Raw genomic sequence first — 12,926 nt, forward strand, 5'->3', positions numbered from 1 at the left:
TTGAAAATTAATATTTAGGGATAAGGTGTAAAAATACCCTTAAAGTTGACAGTCATGAGCAATTTTACCCCTAACGTTTAAAATGGTGCAATTCTACCCTTAACGTTGATAAACTAGTACTATTTTAGACATTACTAACAGAACTTTTTTCTCTGTTAAATGTTCTGTCATCTTATGTACAAATGTGTTGGGAAAATTGAAAAACTTCAAATCCTTTGATCTGATTTTGAAGGATGAAAAGATAGTAAAATCGATTGAATCAAACGCATTACCCAGCACAAAAACAATCACGAAAAAGAAATAATTCAATGAAAAAAAATTGAAGAATCATTTAATCTCATCTGCAACTTGATAGAGCTGCCAGCTCCCGGACCACAGCAACCCGACTGACCTGTAAATTAGATTCAGTATTTACCACAGGCCTTGTATAGCAAAGATCTGCAAATTGCCACCAAACAGAAAAATACAAAATCATCAATTTCCCATTCTTTCTCAACGCAACTAAAAATTACCATGTCAACGGAGAATAATGTAACTAACAAAAACAAGCCAGGAAGAAGATGTTAGGGACTGGCGTTGATGAGATTCATGAGGCCAGATGGATTTGAGAAGCTACAGGTTAGGGATTGCAGATGAGATTTGAGAATTGCAGATGACAGAACATTTAACAGAGAAAAAAGTTCTGTTAGTATTGTCTAAAATTGGACTAGCTTATCAACGGTAAGGGTAGAATTGTACCATTTTAAACGTTAGGGGTAAAATTGCTCCTAACCGTCAACGTTAAGGGTATTTTTGCACCTTATCCCTAATATTTACAAATTCGGCGAAATATTTAAATTTTTTTTTGTCCAACTTGTACAAAAGATAATATATTTATTTTTTAAAAAAATTCACGTCTAACCATATGTTTTTGATTGGTTACTAATGATGATAAAATGATGCACATGTGAAGTGTAGATGATAATATTAATGACCAAGAAGACAGTTTGATGAATTATTTTTCAAATTGATCCAACTTGTGAATGTTAGAGGTAAAATTGCTCCTGACTGCCAACATTAGGGGTATAATTGTACCATTTTAGACGTTAAGTGTATTTTTGCACCTTATCCTATTATAAAATAAAAAATTTGTTACACAAATTAATAAAAAATAATCTATATAAAAAATAAAAAATTTATTAAACGCAGCAAAACCTTATTTTTCTGGCAATTATGTTGTAGACATATAAATAATGTTGAAGAAGAAACATATTTTGTGGAAATAAGAATGATAATTTTTATCAATAACAAATAACTACAAACAGCTGTTTATGAAAAGCTTCAAATATGAGCTTTTCGAGAAAATGCTAAACGCTGCGGTTATATAATCCTAACCAAACGCTATATTTTCTGCGGTTTGGAGTGAAACGTTAAATGTTCATCCGAAAAGCTTAAACAAACACCCACTAAATAAAACAATTAGATATTATACAAGACATATCTTTCTCGACTGTTTGGTTCGTGTGACATTCTCGGGCTAATTCGAATCGTCTTTTTTTCTCTTTTTAAAATCTAAGATGACATTCTGGATTAGTTCATTTTTAAATTACGACCGTTACACATTGCAATTTTATTTAATTGCTTAGAATAAATTTTATTACACGTATTTAACATACATGATAATAGAGAATTCTAATAAATGGTCAGTTTGAATATACTAAGTATCGTTTGGATAACATTTTTGTTGTAATTAAATATGAAATCACATCTCGGATTGATCAATGTTTTCAATTTTTTATTCGAGATTGTGCGCATGACATGCGCGCGATATTATTTATTCGCTATAACTCGATTTTCAATATACATATATGGATAGATTTCATATTAATTTTTCTTTTTTTTTCCGAAATCATACGTAAAACCTATGCACAATTCTCTCCCCCAGAAATTGGCAAATTCACTGCCATTATTTCTACTCCCATATGGGTGCAAGGAGCCCATTTGCTTTGACAAGGTTAAGCGTGATTTTATATTGCAGCAAATAATTTCTAATTTGCAACACTACGTACCATGACTTTTCTCTTTCCAATGGCACCTAGATGTACACAAATCAGTTATTCATCTCCAAAGAATCTGTTTGGATTCTAAAACTGATTGAAGAGTTTTCACTGTACCACTCGCACTTATTGTCGTTTGGCGGATAAGCCTTATTGGATGGGCATGACCGCTGAAGTTCAGAAGTTTGTTCAAGCTTGTAACGTGTGTCAAAGATGTAAGGCAAGTTCCTTAGCTCCCGGTAGACTTTTATAGCCATTGGATATTCCTAAGTTTATTTAGGAACATGTCTCTATGGACTTTATTCTTGGTTTACCTAAATCTATGGGATACGATGTCTTGTTGGTTGTGGTGAACCGTTTGTCCAAATGTGGGCATATTATCTTGCTGAAGCACCCATATTCAGTTAAAAACATTGCTGACATTTTCGTTTGAGAAGTGGTTAGGCATCACGGCATTCCTAAGTCTATTTTGAGTGATCGGGATTTGATTTTCGTCAGTCATTTTTTGCAAGAGCTGTTTAAGTTACAGGAACACAACTTCTCACGAGTTCTTCTTAACCGTTGTTTGGAATCTTATTTACGTTGCTTTGCTGTTGGTTAGCCCCGTTTTATGGTCACTATGGGTTCCATGGGCTGAATTTTGGTATAACTCGACTTTCCACAGATCTACTACTAGTATGTCTCTTTTTGAGGTTGTTTATGGACGTTCCCTACCTACTGTAGTTCAGTTCTTCTAGCCGAGATTTGTGTGGAATCTGTCTAGAGGGAATTACATGATCGTAGTGAAGTTTTGTAGCAACTTAAGGTACATTTACAACATGCTTAGGAACAAATGAAATTCCAGGCAGATAAACATCGTCAGGATGTATGTTTTGCTGTCTGATAATGAGTTTATCTCAAACTCCATCCTTATTGCTAAATATTCATGGCTCATCAGTTGGAACCTATGGCTTACCACCTAGAGTTGCCTAATACTTCACAAATTCACCCTGTTTTGCATGTTTCTCAATTAAAGGAACATGTTCCTTCTCAACAAATTGAGGCTACTCTTCCATTTGATTTAGAGTTGGATCATGTTGATTTCTATCTCCTAAGTCTATTCTGGCTCACGGTTCCGTGGTTCAACGGGGAGAGCCTTTCACTCAATGGTTGATTCATTGGAATTTGGAAGGGGAAACCAGAAGAAGAGGCAACTTGGGAAGACTCTACTGCCATTAGGAGTCAATTTCCCGATATCAATCTCGAGGACAAGTCTAATTTTCATGGAGGGAGTATTGATAGAGAAGTGCTATCTATAGTGGGTCCAGATTCTGATGAGGATATATGAGTGTTAAGATTTATCACTCTAATTTGGCTCGTAGTGAGAGAGGGAATTGTCATAATTGCATTGTATCTTGTTTTTTCCTTTCAAATTCTACTTTTCTTTTCCCTAAATCAATACAAACATTCTGCTTTGTTCATCTTTTCTTTCTCAATTCTTATTCTACTGTTGTTAAGTTCAAATCTAACTAAGAGAAGTATGCTTGACTACTAAATTCATCCACGTCTACACTTTCTGCAATGGCCAATGCTATGTAAACAACATCTGCAACTTAATTTTGGGCTTAAAGTATTAATTATCTAACTCCTAAAATATAAAATAAGTTTGCATTTGTCCTTCATCTATTATTTTATGATATGAACTTGCTCATATATAGCAACTAATTTGATTTCTGATGTGTAGTAATTAATCACATTTAGTCCGATTTTATTAAAAAGAAGCACACATATGTAAACAGACTAGTAAAATCAGGTGTGAGATGATTTCTAATCGGCTGAAGAAGAAGTTATGTTCTCCAAGGTGTGTATAAATGGAGAAACAAGTGATTTTCGGATGTGAAATTTCATATAAAAATTGAGGGAACTAAGCAATTTGGTGAAACATGATAACATTTGGATTGTCATTAATGATTAACAATCATCAAACACAAACATTTAACTAGTCTCGTGATATATGTGCTAATTTCTGTCTAAATTAGACAATATATGAGTAGTTGTTATACTTGAGAGGTCAATGTCACAAACGTAATTATCTTAATAGATCAAAGAGCCAATGTCATAAAATAATAGACCCAAAAGCAAACCCAATTTTTTTTTATGGATCATGGACTAAAAATTGCTTTAACCCCATAAATTTGTGCTTTCGAATATGCCATGATGTTTTGCAAAACGTGAATGTATAATGTGAACATATTCACAGATTGAAACGTAATTTATTTATCAATTTCAAAGTGGAGAATGAAGCAGTAGTGGCTGAATATTTATATAATCATCAATCCCACATCGTTTAATGAAGCTAATGTAGTCCTTCATATGCACAATAAAAGAAAGAGTCCAAATTTTGTATCAAGCATCTTTGCGCTTGGGGCATCTTTGCGCTTGGGGCAATGACGTAGCTAGTGAGGTAATAACCGAGGCGCGTCAATTGCTGGTTGAAAACTATTTCCAAACCCCCTCCTTGGCCTAGGTTCACCCTAGGTCTCGGAGAATTTCTGGAAGGGCTCCCTTTGGGGTAAAGCCTTACAATCTCAGTATAAACTTGAAATATTGTAAGCCTACTGGATCTGTACACAGTTATTACCATTAACATCTCCTAGATTTGGTTAATTGTTTATTGTAAAATGACAGCTAGTATAAGTTACAATAATCCCAAGGTTCTGTTACATCTTTAATTTATCAATTAGACATGTTTTATTGGATCAATTGAGGTATTTCTACAGATATTTTCTACTCTAGATATATGCTTTAAATTCATCCCATTCTGATATATTCATTTCTTATTAATGTGATTTCTATGGATCTTTCTTCTATTATGTACTAATGAACATTGCAACAACTCAAAAATTGAGAAGAAAATCTGTTTTCTTGTTTCTTTATCTTACTTATCTCCAACTCAATTTCACACTTCTATCTTACTTTAATTCTATTAACTTTGGTTAATTTGGGTTAACTTTGGTTGAAGTAGAATAACAGCCCAAATATTAAAAATTGAGTGAAAGACATGCAAGGGGACATCATATTTTCTACCCAAAAATTGGGAATAATGCATATTTATTGTTAATTTTTTATATTAGAGTACTGCTAAAATGGATAAGCAAAGGGTAAAGTCATAAATGGTGCGATTTCACCCATAAAATTGGCAAATTGTGCCAATTTCTGACATCTCTAAAAAATACTAATATATTTGTTCTCGTGTACTAAACCAGTTACATATCAGTTTGTTCTGTAAAATTGATTTGCACTTTTTCTAATTTAAGCATACCTATAAGCTTGATAAAATATTTGTATTTTTCTTTGTTTAACATATGAATACACATGAAAATAAATTAAAAACTATCTCGTACTATGCACATGTTATAAAAAAAAATTAAAATTAAAATATTTCATGGAGCTTAAAGATATTCAATATCCAAATATACTCTGAAGTTACAAAAAAAAAAAAAAAACATATATACAAGTATATACAAATATGAGCAATTAAGGTTGGCTTGAGTGGTAAGAACCTCTAGTGGCTTAAGTTAGATTTTGGATAGTATACGTAAAAAAACCTTAATTGAGAGAGGAACCACCTGGAAGAGATTAAAGGTGCATAATATTTGATTGATTAGAATTATTTCCAATTGAGACATTTTGATACCAATAATTAATGAATGAAATATAGCATAGTTGGAGTACATACTAAAAAGAAAAAGGAGAAGAATCAATCTATAGCAGTAGCCTGAGGAGAACAGAAACAGATGCAGCAAGTATACATTATGTTTCTTAGAAGGATGCAATTATATATAATATCCCACACCGCTTGAGGGCAAGCAGCTCTTGATTTTAGCTTGCATATATAACTGGAAAGCCAATTTGAAGTTAAAATTCACGGAGCCATGCGGTAAGCACAAAGCGAACTATTCTTTCGCCTTTTACTAAAGAATACCGTGTGCTTGCCGCTATTTAGTGGCATACCCTTATTTTTGGAAGTTTCACTCTTATTGAGTGGGACTTTATCAATTCTAGTGTTGAATCTTATGTTAGATCTTGAAAATATTAAGCCAATTTCTCCATAATGCATAACGTTTATAATTTATAGAAGTATATATAAGAAAGAAGAGAAGTGGCAGATGTATAAATATACAAGGAAGAAGTGAAGCTGCGTTTTCTTTTATTGGAGCAGTCAGCATTGCAATTCTCATTTTTCTGATTGAAGGTAGTGATAGATTAGGAGGTGAAACATCTTTAGTATCTCCTTGAGTTCGTTTGGCTCTTAAATTTAAGTTTATTCTTTTTGTCCAATCCCACATTGGCAACATCATAAAGAGGAGCAGGAGGGATGAAATATAAATAAGCAAATTAGTTGTTATACAAGCATACCTTTCTTGGCCTTTTGGCTAAGATCAAGTGTAGTATCTGTTCTTATCAGTTTAATATCTGATACGTGGGCCAATGGCCCACACGATATTAAACTAATTTTTTAAGGGGGAGGGTCCATTACAGTAGCTTGCTACTCGGATCTTCAAATGTCGCTCATGTGTTGCATTATCGCACGGGCTTGGCATACCCCTCCATTTCTAGTTCATAATTTGTATGAGTTTATTCGGCAACGGTCATGCAGGTCTTTCAATTGTTTCTATTTTGTTTAGTCAACAAGTTTATTCCAAAACGATACCAACATAATTCCATATGATATAATTTAATTAATTTTTCACCTAAACCAGAAATTTATTAACAATTTTGCTCTCAAATAAACTTGTTGGTGGGTTAGCTTTTGAAATAAAACTAACACTTGTAAGCTTTCGATATTCATGTACGAGTTGCACCATATCCAGATAAATAATTATTTAAACACTCATTCTTTATTCTTGAAAGAGCCAACACTTTTGTCATATGTAATACCAATCATACATCGTGTAATTGTGAAGCATGGAGTTGTGACTAGATGCTATAAAATATGAGACAATAAGACTAAGAAACATACTTACCTAAACGGGTTAATGAGTGATTAATAAGGTCTATAGACTAGGTAGATGGTCTCCATTGCACTTAGGAGATGCATCTGCTTAAGGTCTCCCCAAATAAGAGAGTCTACGTCATAATTTTTTGTTGTGGGGTCTGCGTTTGCGCGGCCCCCTGTCAACTTTAGTATTAAGATTTCAAAGTTTAGTTAATTGTAGTATATCAATGTTTCATAGTTTAATTAATTGGATCATCTAGCAAGTAAAGTAATTACTGACAATATGATATTATTTTGGTTAATGTTGAGAATAACTAATTGTAATTAACAGAATAGTCAAGGGGTACAATAGTCAATGACCTTTATTCTGTTACTCAGTTTGTTGGTTTTGGTGGAAAACAGCTGTCACACAGCTCATCCCCTCTTTCTTCTGTATAAAAGACAAATTATGCCATTGTAATCAATTCATTCGATCGTAATATCAATTCCTCTCTTCTTCTTATATTCAATTCAGTTTACTTTCCTTTCATGGTATCAGAGCTAATGGCAATCATTAGTTCCTGATTTTCTTTCCGCATTGATTCTGAAGATTAATGGTTAGAAAAAGAAGAAATTACAACAAGAGAAATCCTAGTTTTGTTTCTCTGTTTGAGGAAGATCGAATTGATCCAGAAGTTGAAGATATTGAAGAAATTGATTCAGAAATTGAAGGCGATAATCCTATTGTTCATTCATCAATTGCAGAAATGACTACTGAGGATGGAAATTCAACCAGAAATGGTACTGGTGGTTCATTATCGTCTTTCATGGATCTTCGCAACTCTGATAGTCCAGGATTATCTTTGGTAAGTGCTCCTCTAACCTCCACAAATTACCTTTCTTGGATTCGTGCGATTAAAATTGGATTGACTGCGAAAGATAAAATGGAATTTGTAACTGGAGAAAGTGTAGCACCACCAACCTCCAATGCTAATCTGTATAAGAAATGGAAAACCACAGATATGATGGTTGTTTCATGGATTTTAGGTTCTATGTCAAAAGATTTGGCAAAATCTTTCTTATATGTGAAAACAGGAGAAACAAATGGCCCTTTGATTTACCAAATAAAACAGGAATTGAGCAATCTTGCTTAGGGCAATTTGTCTGTTTGTATGTACTACACAAAGATGAAGAAGTTATGGGAGGATCTAGCTGAGATAAATCCAGTCCCTACTTGTGAATGTGGTACTTATACAAAGAAACTAGTAGCTATGATAGAGGCAGATCATTTGATGCAATTCCTTATGGGATTGAACAATGACATCTATGAGTGTACCAGAGATCAAATCTTAATGATGGATCCTCTCCCACCAGTTAACAAAGCATATGCTATGGTCCAGAAAATGGAAAGACAAAAGCAGAATGTAGGAAGTGGTGGAAATAGCACAAATGTGGAGAAGTTTGAAGTTGCTAATCAAGTTTCTACAGATGAGAGCAAATCTAAGAATGATTTAATTTGCACTCATTGCAAGAAACCAGGCCATCTTCGTGACACTTGCTTCAAGTTGAAAGGCTATCCAGATTGGTTCAAAATGAAAAAGAAAGGAGGAGCTGGGAAGAAAGGGCAACCAGCACATGCACATTTAGCATATACTGCAGACTGCAATGAAGAAGATCATGATCAGTCCAATGCAACTGCAATGTTTTCCCAGATGTTTCAAAAGGAGTTCCAGAAGTTCACGAACAATAGCAAAATGTCAAGTGATTCAACAAATGCCAATCTTGCCTGCTTTTCTGGTTTCTCAGGATTTGCAGGTAATGTTTACTCAAACACTACTATGATGCAAAACATAGACAATGAAACTTGGATTATTGATTCTGGAGCCACATGTCATATGTGTGTAAATGTTAATTCTTTTATGCAATATGCATTATTACCAACCCCTAGGATGGTTACTTTACCCGATGGAAGTCTTAAAAGAATTACACATGCAGGAAAAATTGTTTTCTCTACACATTTACAGCTAGATAATGTGTTACAAGCACCATCTTTCAAGTTCAACTTGATGTCAGTGGGCCAACTCTTAAGAGACACAGATACTGTCATTAATTTCTGCACTGGATATTGTGTATTACAGGACCAGAGGACTAAAAGGATGTTAGTAGTTGGTTTCCTGGAAAATGGATTTTATTTGCTCACAAGAAGATCTTTCCAGTCAGAAGTTTTAAAGCAATTTTCTAATAATGCAGTACATTGTGTAGTTAATGCAGTTAGTTGTAATAATGATGTTGATTTGCTGTGGCATTATAGACTAAGTCATGTTTCATGGGAGAAACTGAGACATTTTACTAGTATTGATTGTCAAAAGTGCAATAAGCCTTGTGAAGTATGTCCATTAGCAAAACAACATAGAATTGTATTTCCAAAAAGCAATTTTGTTTCTAATAAAGTGTTTGAGCTTTTGCATATGGATATCTGGGGTCCTTATCACAGGCAATCTACAATTGGTGCTAGATTCATTTTAACCATAGTAGATGACTATTCCAGGGCTTTATGGACTATCTTACTTAAGTCTAAAGCACAGGTCAGTGAGGCCTTATACCAATTCTTGTCATTTATCAAAAACCAGTTGGAAATGACTGTGAAAACCATAAGGAGTGACAATGGCACAAAATTCACTAGTTCCCGTTATCAACAGATCTTTAAGGATCTAGGTATACAACATCAAAAGAGTTGTCCATATACCCCTCAGCAAAATGGGGTCATAGAAAGAAAACACAGGCACTTATTGGAGGTAGCCAGATCTTTGTTATTTCAGTCAGGGGTCACAAACAGGTTCTGGGGAGAAGCAATTATGATAGCCACACACATCATCAATCTATTACCAGTAGAAATCTTGAATTGGCAAACACCTTATGAAAGGTTGTATAAGAAGAAGGCTTCTTATGAGAATATAAAGGTTTTTGGTTGTCTTTGCTATGTTACAAATCTTAAACCACAGAAAGACAAGTTTGATGCTAGAGCACAAAAAGCTATATTTCTGGGATACAGAAGTGGACAAAAAGGCTTTATGGTATACAATTATGCAACAAAAAGCATACAAGTGACCAGAGACATTGTGTTTCATGAATCTACTTTTCCTTGTAAGGAAAATAATGTGCAAAATGCTACTCCAGAAAACATGGTTGTTTTACCGGTCATACCAGTTCAGGAGTGCAACATTCATATTGATGATCATGTCACTATGACTAACAATGATGTTTTTGCAGATCATGAAGTCTTACCTCACATTTCAGATCCTTTTATGTCTTCTACTGACACTTCTAATGCCACTGCTCCTGATCAATCATTGGTCCCTTCACCCAGACCAACCAGACTCAAGTCTAAACCAACTTGGCTAAATGATTTTATAGCCACATTACACACTCATCCTAATTCAGAATGTCCTTTACCTATTTTTTCATCATTTTACACAGCCTTTTTGGCCAATATTGCTCATGAAACTGAGCCAAAGAGCTACACAAAAGCAGTTCAAGATCCTAAATGGGTTAGTGCAATGAATCAGGAGTTACAAGCATTGGAAGACAACCAAACATGGGTATTGACTACTTTACCACCAGGCAAAAGAGCTATTACTTCGAAATGGGTTTTTCGCATCAAAAGAAACCCAGATGGCACAGTTGATAGATACAAAGCCAGATTAGTGGCAATGGGCTACAATCAAGTGTATGTAATTGATTATACAGAATCTTACTCACCTGTAGCTAAAGTAGTTACAGTCAGAATCTTCTTAGCCATTGCAGCATCAAATCATTGGCCAGTGCACCAGATTGATATCAATAATGCATACCTGCATGGCCACATTGAAGAAGATCTGTACATGACAATCCCAGAGGGGTACAAAAATGCAGGACAGAACCAGGTTTGCAAACTGCAGAAGTCTCTCTATGGCTTGAAACAAGCTGGGAGATAGTGGAACAAGGAAATGGAAAATGCCTTGATGCAATTTGATTTTGCCAAATCCAAACATGATCACTGCTTTTACACTAAATCTACACATACTTCATTCCTCATACTAGTATTGTATGTAGATGATGTGTTAATCTCAGGCACTTTAGAGGAAGAGATAGTAAGTCTCAAAGCATATTTGCATTCCAAGTTTACAATTAAGGACATTGGTATGTTAAATATTTTCTGGGCATAGAGGTAGCTAGATCAGCCTCCAGAATGGTAATTTCTCAAGTGAAGTATGTCAGGGATTTAATAGCATATGCAAATTTAGCAGAAACTAATGCTGCTACATCACCCTTACCTTCAGGATTTTAAGGAAATGAGGTTTCCAGGAAATTGGAAGAGCCAAATCAGTACAGAAGGCTGATTGGCAGGCTATTTTATCTGGGGTTCACTAGACCAGACATCTCTTTTGCTACTCAGCAGCTCAGTCAATACATGTCTGAACCTTGTGAGAATCATATGAATGCAACATTGCATATCCTCAAGTATCTCAAAGGTACTTCAGGAAGGGGGATTTTCTATCCTGCTCAAACATCCCTAAGAATTCAAGCATACTGTGATGCTGACTGGGGTGTATGCAAAACAACTAGAAGGTCTACTACATGCTATTATGTATTCATTGGCAAATCTATGATTTCCTGGAAGAGCAAAAAGCAGTCTACTGTGAGCAAATCATCAGCTGAGGCAGAATATAGAAGTCTCTCCACTACAGCTTGTGAAGTAAAATGGATATCCTACTTAATGGTAGATTTTAAAGTAAAAGTTCCACTGTCTATATCAGTGTTCTGTGACAACACTTCAGCAATTGCTATAGCTACTAACCCTATAGATCATGAGAAAACTAAGCATTTTGATATTGATCTACATTTTGTGCGAGAATATGTAGAGCAAGGTTTTCTTAGCACACCTCATGTTTCAACAACAGAGCAGCTAGCAGACATGTTCACTAAAGTGATGACAGGAACACAGATCAATAGTTTTCTTTCCAAACTTGGTATTGTTGATCACATACCAGTTTGAGGAAGGAATGTTGAGAATAACTAATTGTAATTAACAAAATAGTCAAGGGGTACAATAGTCAATGAACTTTATTCTGTTACTCAGTTTGTTGGTTTTGGTGGGAAACAGCTGTCACAAAGCTCATCCCCTCTTTCTTCTGTATAAAAGGCAAATTATGCCATTGTAATCAATTCATTCGATCGTAATATCAATTCCTCTCTTCTTCTTACATTCAATTCAGTTTACTTTCCTTTCAGTTAAACACAAAATAATCCTATAATTAACCTCATGTAAGGCAAAGTATAACTTCTGATTTTCATCTAGAAAACGGCTATCTCTTTTTTCTTAACAACTAATGAGATTAGACTAACAATATTTTCTAAAATCAAGTGAAACTTCAAGCATTTTTTATTAATTTAGAATGGTTAAAGTTGGAATGGGTTAGGTGGTAAGTTAGGGATTTCAAGAGATTAAAGTTATCGGAGTATTAGACACCGATATATAAATTTTAATTGTAAGAAATTTACGTAACCTATTTCTAATTAATCAATTTTACTCAAAAAAAAAAAAAAAATCAAATTTAAAGTATAAATGGAATAATTTTAGCGTATAAATATGACATTCATAGTCAAGAGTAATTTTACCTCCAGTGTTATAAATGGTATATAATCGAGGGTTAACGTTGGCAAGTTGTACCAATTGTAGACATCATTAACGAAGTTATCTCCTCAGGTCATAATAATGTTATCTCCACCTTACATATATGTCATGTTATTAGTCAATCAGTATACACGTGAAAAATTTAAATTTTTCTTATCTCATTTCATGCCCGTGTTGGACAAAAAAAATTCAAATCGAAATAGTTCATCGAGCTAAAATGAAGATTAACTGCAACGATGGTTACTGAAGTTTGCAGTTA

At 34.3% G+C, this 12,926-nt stretch overlaps 4 non-coding genes across 4 annotated transcripts; all 4 read left to right on the forward strand.

Annotated features, from left to right (window-relative positions):
• The first annotated feature begins 4,444 nt into the window (after positions 1-4,444).
• On the forward strand, positions 4,445-4,595 carry LOC136225258 (U4 spliceosomal RNA). The gene has a single exon (XR_010686983.1). It is a non-coding gene; the product is annotated as a U4 spliceosomal RNA (small nuclear RNA).
• Positions 4,596-5,946: 1,351 nt separating this feature from the next.
• LOC136225327 (U5 spliceosomal RNA) lies at positions 5,947-6,067 on the forward strand. The gene has a single exon (XR_010687047.1). It is a non-coding gene; the product is annotated as a U5 spliceosomal RNA (small nuclear RNA).
• Positions 6,068-6,430: 363 nt separating this feature from the next.
• LOC136225077 (U2 spliceosomal RNA) lies at positions 6,431-6,626 on the forward strand. Its single transcript, XR_010686814.1, has one exon. It is a non-coding gene; the product is annotated as a U2 spliceosomal RNA (small nuclear RNA).
• Positions 6,627-7,034: 408 nt separating this feature from the next.
• On the forward strand, positions 7,035-7,193 carry LOC136225054 (U1 spliceosomal RNA). Its single transcript, XR_010686792.1, has one exon. It is a non-coding gene; the product is annotated as a U1 spliceosomal RNA (small nuclear RNA).
• The last annotated feature ends 5,733 nt before the right edge of the window (positions 7,194-12,926 follow it).

This window comes from Euphorbia lathyris, chromosome 3, assembly GCF_963576675.1.
Source record: "Euphorbia lathyris chromosome 3, ddEupLath1.1, whole genome shotgun sequence".
In the NCBI taxonomy this organism is placed as follows: Eukaryota; Viridiplantae; Streptophyta; class Magnoliopsida; order Malpighiales; family Euphorbiaceae; genus Euphorbia; species Euphorbia lathyris.